Source organism: Myodes glareolus, chromosome 18 (genome assembly GCF_982192425.1).
Source record: "Myodes glareolus chromosome 18, mMyoGla1.1, whole genome shotgun sequence".
NCBI lineage: Eukaryota > Metazoa > Chordata > Mammalia > Rodentia > Cricetidae > Myodes > Myodes glareolus.
Window position 1 is genome coordinate 64,502,453 of NC_142043.1, and position 7,589 is coordinate 64,510,041.

Sequence of the window (7,589 nt, forward strand, 5' to 3'; positions counted from 1 at the left end):
CAGACAGTTTCTATGGTTCTAAGTGTGGGAAAGAAAAATACAGAACCAGCAGTGGTTGCTCACACCTTTAATCCAAGCACTCAAGAGGCAGAGGCAGACAAATCTCTGTGATTTCAAGGTCAGCCTAGTCTACAGAGCAAGTTCTAGGACAGCCAGGACTACACAAAGAAATTTGTCTCAAAATATATATATTGACACACACACATATACACACATATTTCAGAGAATTGTAAGTACAAGAGAAAGACCAGATATCAAAAGGTGGGTCACAGGCATTTAGGAGGACCAGTTTCTGATGATCAGTACTATAATCACCAAATGGGAAGCCTACCGAATTCTTCTAACAATTTCAACCTTATTACTAGGGAGAAAAAGACTTCTTGCTAAGTGAGTCTTTCCAAAAGATAACCCTAATTTCTTAAGTTTATTACTAATGCACTGAAAAAAGTGTATGTGGCCAGGCCTTGGCAGGAATTCAAACAGTGCACTTTCAAACATGCTTGCTTGGGAAGTGGTGATGGTGAGAACGAAATGCCTCTCAGCACTGCAGCTCAGGAAGCTTGCTGCTGTTCCACGCTGAGGTAGCAGTATTCTAGCACAGTCAGGGAGAATGCTGGTCTGCAGACCTGCACGCATGCTGGGACTCTTACTGCAAGTGGCTTAAATAAAGAGCCAGTGGTTAAAGACTCAACTTGTGGCTCACCAATGCAGCATTTTGGCCAAACTGTATAATTGTAGCTCATAATATGCTGCTATAACAAAAACAGACTAGGTAGTGTAAACATTTTTCACACTTCAGGAGGCTGAACCATCCAAGAAGAAGGCAGCAGCAGATGCAGTCAGTGTCTGGCAAGGGTTCTCTTCCCAGCTTATAGAAAGACACTATCTGTTCTCACACCATGTCTGTCTTCCAGACACTCAGCCCATTCCGGAGGGCTCCGCCATAACTGAATTAACATGCAAAGAACTCATCTGGGATGGTTTGAATAGGTTGGCCTCATAGACTTGTGTGTTTAAATGCTTGGCCATAGAAAGTGGCACTACTAGGAGGTGTGGCCTTGTTGGAGGAAGTGTGTCACTATGGGGATGGGTTTGTTCAAGCTATGCTCAGTAGTTCACTTCCTGCTGCCTGCAGATCAAGATACAAAACCCTTACCTCCTCTAGCACCATGTCTGCCTGCATGCCATCATGTCTTGCCGTAAAGATAATAGACTAAACCTCTGAAACTGTAAGCTAGCTCCAAATAAATGTTTTCCTTTATGAGAGTTGCCATGGTCATAGCGTCTCTTCACAACACTAGAAACTCTAAGACATTTCCAAATACCATTTTTGGGAGTGCTGTAGGAATTCCTACAGCCAGTAGCCTTTAAGTTACCCACCCACTTGGGCATGACCTCTTGTACTATATATGCTGACGTAAAGTGCGCATCTGTCCTTTTACGGCAGTGTGATTCGTTTCCTGTTCCTTGTTTGTGCAGAGAATTGTGATCTGTGAGTCTACCTCTAAATAAATAACTCTTCATTATACTCAATTCTGAGCTAGTGTGGGATTTCTTTTTAGCATCCTTCATCTGGTGCCCCATGTGGATCCGAACTCCACACCTACCGGGTGAACCGGCTTAAAGGCCTAACCAGTCCATAGCCCAGAAAGTTTCCCACCCTGCCCACTTGCCTTTACCTACTAAGCAGTTTTTGTAAAACTCCCACCACCGCGGAGCAAACTGCATGCAGCGACTTGGAAATTTCCCAAGCCTGCACACAATTCCCCTTACCCCATTGCCGTGTTTCCTGCCATGTGGTGTCTTGTGCAGCTTCTGGTTTGTGCTCCCTGCCCGTGAGTTCTGGGATTCTTGTTCTGTGTACAGAATTGATTTAATAGCTTTGAATTTGTAAAGCAAAGCATATTTCTCAATATTTAACCAGCACCAAGGTTAAAAAAAAAAAAAAGCAGCTCAGGACCTTTGTATCACCAACAGTTGCACTGTCGCTAGTGGCGATTCTGCAACCACGACACCTGCTGGACGATAAATATTACACCTAAAACAATTTGCTGGACCTCATACCAGGTAAATATTTTATTAATTAAAAAAAGTCAATAAACTCAAAAGTTATATAATGGCAGACAATATTACCATAGAGAATTTTAGTAACTTTTTTGCTAATACTATGGTATGTATTCTGCAAGGCTTATATGGTTATTGTGATACATCCATTTATTGAATATTGGAAGTCAGTTTTTTTCTTCATATTGTATCCTTAAGAAAATGGTTTGATAACAGAGCCAAGAATTACACACTTTTAGAAATGATACAGTCTTTCCAGACTAACAACAGCTAGCTGACAGGATTAATACCATTGAAAATCAAAAGTTACCTGAAAAAAAATAATACTATTGAAAAGTGTAAAAGGAACGGAGGGTTGTGTCCCGGCTCCCGGCTAGCTTTACCTGAAATAATTACACGAAAACTGTATTCTTTTAAACACTGCTTGGCCCATTAGTTTCAGCCTCTTATTGGCTAACTCTCACATCTTGATTAACCCATTTCTAATCTGTGTAGCACCATGAGGTGGTGGCTTACTGGGAGGATTCTAACCTGCGGCTGTCTTGGAGAGGAGAGTCATGGCGACTACTTCACTTCCCTTCTTCCCAGCATTCTGTTCTGTCTACTCCACCCACCTATGTTCTGACCTATCAGGCCAAGCAGTTTCTTTATTAATTAGCCAATGAAAGCAACAGAAATACATAAGACTCTCCTACATCAGAAAAGGGTAACATTAATTTGACAGACAAAATTGAATCCATGTCAAAGGGTACTGAGGAATTATCTGAAAGAATTCATACTGTTAAATTTGACAAATCAAAATTTGTTAAAAAGTTAGCAGATAGAATATCTCTCCAGGAAGGCAATCTGCATGCTATCCAAATAATGCCCAAGGATGAGATGTTAGCTTTAAAGAAAAAACTTCAGACCTTGGAATCACATGTGCAGAATGAGAAACAGAGGCTAGCTGCCTCAATGAAATCACTAGACATAATATACAGGCCAATAGATTCAGGCCTTACAAAAGATAGTAGCAAAAAGATTTGAAATGATTAAGGAAATCATTGGAGCTGATGAGCAGGGAAAGGGGGTACAAGGACAGGATTCAACATCTCCAGTAGCTTCCAGAGATGACTTAACCCAGGGTTTTAGCTTCCTACCCTGTAATCTACTCTGACAAAGAATCAAGTTCTAAAGACCCAAAAGTATCCAAAGAAGGTAGATGGATACCTATAGGAATGAATGATCTAAAAGAAATTAAGCAAGCAGTAATAACTTATGGCTTGCATTCTGTATGTTAGGGAGATGATAAAGACATGGGCGTCCAGCATTAAAGCAATGCTGTATGATTCGCTCCAGCTAGTTTCAGTAGTCCTGGATAATGGGCCTCAACTTATGTTTAAATGTTATTTCAGGGAAGAGGCTAAAATCTTAGAACAGGGAAAAGCAAAAGGACTTGAGACTTTCCAAGATCAAATTCTTGGTGAGGGCACTTATACTGAGCCACAGGCTCAAACTCTTTGTGGTGATCAAAGCTTGTCCCTATGCTACAAAGCAGTCTTAAATGCTTGGTACAGAATTCAAGAACCAGGAAAATGAATTTAATCATATACCAGGCTTAAACAGGGCCAGAGAGAAACCTTTAGTGACTTTTTACAAAGATTAACTAAGGCTGTACAAATGGGAGTAACAGACACAGACGCTAGATGAGTACTTATTGAATCTCTGGCTTTTGAAAATGCCAAAGCAACTAGCAAGCCTTTAGAGGTACCAATGGCCCTATCTTTAAAATGGTTAACTGAGAAGCCAATATAGGTTAAACAGTGGCTGTTAACATAAGAAAAACTGCAGGCTTTAGAACAGGTGGTATAGGAGCAACCCGATGCTTACCATATTGAAGAATCAGCCAGCCCTTTGAATTCTCCTGTATTTGTTGTTAAAAAGAAATCTGGTAAATGGAGAATGGTGACAGATCTAAGAGCTGTCAACAAGGTAATTCAACCTATGGGCACTCTACAATCTGGAGTTTCTCTGGCCTCTTATAGTTATTGATTTAAAAGATTGTTTCTTCACTATTTCTTTACAAGGAAAGGACAGAGAAAAATATGCCTTCACAGTGTCTATTTACAATAATTCTCAGCCTACTAGGAGATACTAGTAGACTGTATCTCAATATCCCCATCTTTTGCCAATACTCTGTAAGTCAGCCATTGGAAATAATATGTAAAAATTTCATAAATCTATAATTTACCATTACATGGATGACATTTTGCTATCTGATTCAAACATATATACTTTAGAAAGAATGCTTGAAGAAGTAAAGAAAGTTTTGCCAAAATGGGGATTACAATTTGCTCCTGAAAAAGTACAGAGAGGAGATTCTGTTAATTACCTAGGTTATAAAATGGGTTTACAGAAAATTAGAACACGAGCTGGGTGGTGGTGGCGCACGCCTTTAATCCCAGCACTCGGGAGGCAGAGGCAGGCGGATCTCTATGAGTTTGAGACCAGCCTGGTCTACAAGAGCTAGTTCCAGGTCAGGCACCAAATCTATAAAGAAACCTTGTCTTGGAAAAAAAAAGAAAAGAAAAAGAAAAAAATGAAAAAAATTAGAACACAAAAGGCACAAATTAGGAGAGATTGATTGTGGATTCTTAATGACTTTCAAAGATTGTTAGGAGACATTTCCAATCTATGACCAGCTGTTGGGATAACACCTGATCTAATAGTTCATTTAAACAAAACCTTAGATGGTAACAAAGACTTAAAAAGTTCCAGAGAATTAACAGCTGAAGCAGAAAAGGAATTGATTGTCGTTGAAGAAAAATTACAGGAGACCCATGTGGATAGAGTGAATCCAAATCTTAATTGCATTCTAGTCATATTGCTTTCCAGAATTTCTCCCACAGGAATTTTAATGCAAAGTGAAAATATTATCTTATAATGGATCTTTTTACTACATAAACCAAGTAAAAAATTAAAAATTTATGTGGAAGAAGTCTCTAAATTAATTTAAAAAAGAAAATTGAGATTTTGTCAACTAACAGAGATTATAGTTCCTTTTACTGCTGATGAAATTAAAAGATTACGGGAAGACAATGAACCTTGGCAAAGAGCTTGTACTAATTTTTAGAAGAGATTAGTAGCAATTGTCCCAAAAGAAATAGAATTAACCTTATAAAGAGAACTACTTGGATCATTCCCCGCATTGTATGCGATACAAGAATAACTGAAGCCTATACATTCTATACTGATGCAAATAAATCAAGAAAGGCAGGTTACAAATCAGAAGATTTAAGTAAGGTGGAACAAAGCCCCTATAATTCTGTCCAAAAGACAGAATTATATGTTATTCTCATGGTGCTATGGGATTTTAAAGAACCTCTTAATAGAGTTACTGATTCACAATATGCAGAAAGAGTTGTCTTCCACATTAAAACCACTGGATTTATACCAGATGATACAGAATTGACTTCATTATTCATACAGGTTCAAGATATAATCAGGAATAGGCTTTGTTCCATATACATAACACACATCTATTCCCATACAGGTCTGCCAAGTCCTCTAGCACAAGGTAATGAAGAAATTGATTGATTACTGATTGGAAGTTGTTGAAGGCCTCAGAATTCCATAAGAAATATCATTTCAATAGCAAAGGTTTAAAGAAAGAGTTTTCTATTACATAGCAACAAGCTAAGGAGATTATAAAGAGATGTCCTACTTGCTCTTTCTATAACCAAACACTGTTACCTGCAAGGACTAATCCAAAGGTACTCAAAGGAATGAAATCTGACAGACGGATGTGTTCCACTTTGCAGAATTTGGAAAATTAAAATATGTACACCACACTATTGACACTTATTCAGATTTTCAATGGCCAACTGCTTTGAACTCAGAAAAGGCTGATTCAGTAATCACCCATTTATTAGAAGTTATGACCATCATAGGTATACCTGCACAAATAAAGACGAATAATGGTCCAGCATATGTCTCTAAGAAAATGAAACAATTTATTGATTATTATAATATAAAGCATATTACAGGTATACCACACAATCCTACAGGTTACGCAGTTGTAGAAATATCAAGTTGAATTATAAAGGATATGCTAAACAAACAGAAAGGGGTGGAAAATACCCGCAGAAATAGATCACATAATGCTTTATTAACCTTGAATTTTCTTAACGCTAATGAAAAAGGGGCAAAAGCAGAAGAGAGACATTGGGTAATATAAAAGGCTTTGAATTAAATCAGCTGGTGTATTTCAAGGATCTGTTGATCTCACAATGGAAGCCAGGAGATGTGCTATGTTGGGGAAGGTGTTTTGCTTTTGTTTCAAGAGAAGAAAAGTTATGGATACCATCAAAATTAGTAAAGATTTGGTTTGAAAAGAGAATTCTCTTGAGAAAGAGAAATAACGGCTCACCCACAGAAGTGACAACCAATCAGGTGGTAAGGAAATCTCATAAGGTTTGGGGTAGGGTTCTGTTCTTGTCTTTGCAGGAAAATACTCATCTTCAAAAAGTCAAGAGACCCTGGACACCTAGATGCCTAAAGAGGAAAAGATAATTATCCAGACAGGATCACAAAGCAAAGAGAATTATCACTTGTGAGGACATGTCATCTGAGGGTAAGAATCCCTGAATACCATTTATGGAGAGAGGAGAAAGGGTTGATAGGGGCTTTATATAGCAAGAACTCCCGACGTCTCCAGCTTTCTTTCTGTCACTTAACATCTTCCTCTTCGGGTCAGTACTATTTATGGTCAAAGATGCCTAACACCAGGCTGAGTGCTGGGTGTCGATCAATGTCTAGTGGAAGAAAGTAACCTTGTTTTCTTACTTGTCAGGATAGGACCGAAAGCATCTTCTAAGGCTCCTTTGCCAAACTCTCATCTTCTTATCTTCTGCAAGACTAACAATTTTATGGGGTATTAGTTATTTTACAGACTATTTCACAGTTGGGGTTTCTGATTTCGTGTGATGACGATGATGAAAGTGGGGTTGTATATCTTTAAGTGGAAGGCCACAGGTAAAATGCCCTCTCATATTGAGGGCACATGCATTCAGTGAGCATCACTAACTTAACCTTGTGGCCTGCTGAGGTTATGTTTGTTAAGTTTCTCCAACAGAAACTTATCCCCTGCCCACCTCTGTACTCTTCAGAAGAAAGTCAACTATGTGAAGCCCTAAACCAGGAAATTATGCTTCACTTCTTTGAGAGGGGGAAAAAGCAAAACAAAACAGGTTTTTGCCTATATGAATGCTCCTGGTTTAAATATTGTGCAGATCATTTTGGGGTGTCGACTGTCCCTGCACCTTATCTGTAGTGGCATTTCAATTGTATCTTCATCAATAAAGACTGCCTGAAGATCCGAGAGTGACAGAGTCCCATTGGTCAGGTCAGTCTTACAAACCAAGTTATGGTAACACACACCTTTAATCTCAGTAGCCACACTAGTTGCCATAGAAAATGGGTGGTGCATGCCTTTAATGACGGTGGTGCATAATTTTAATCCCAGCCCTAGAGAGGATTATAAAATA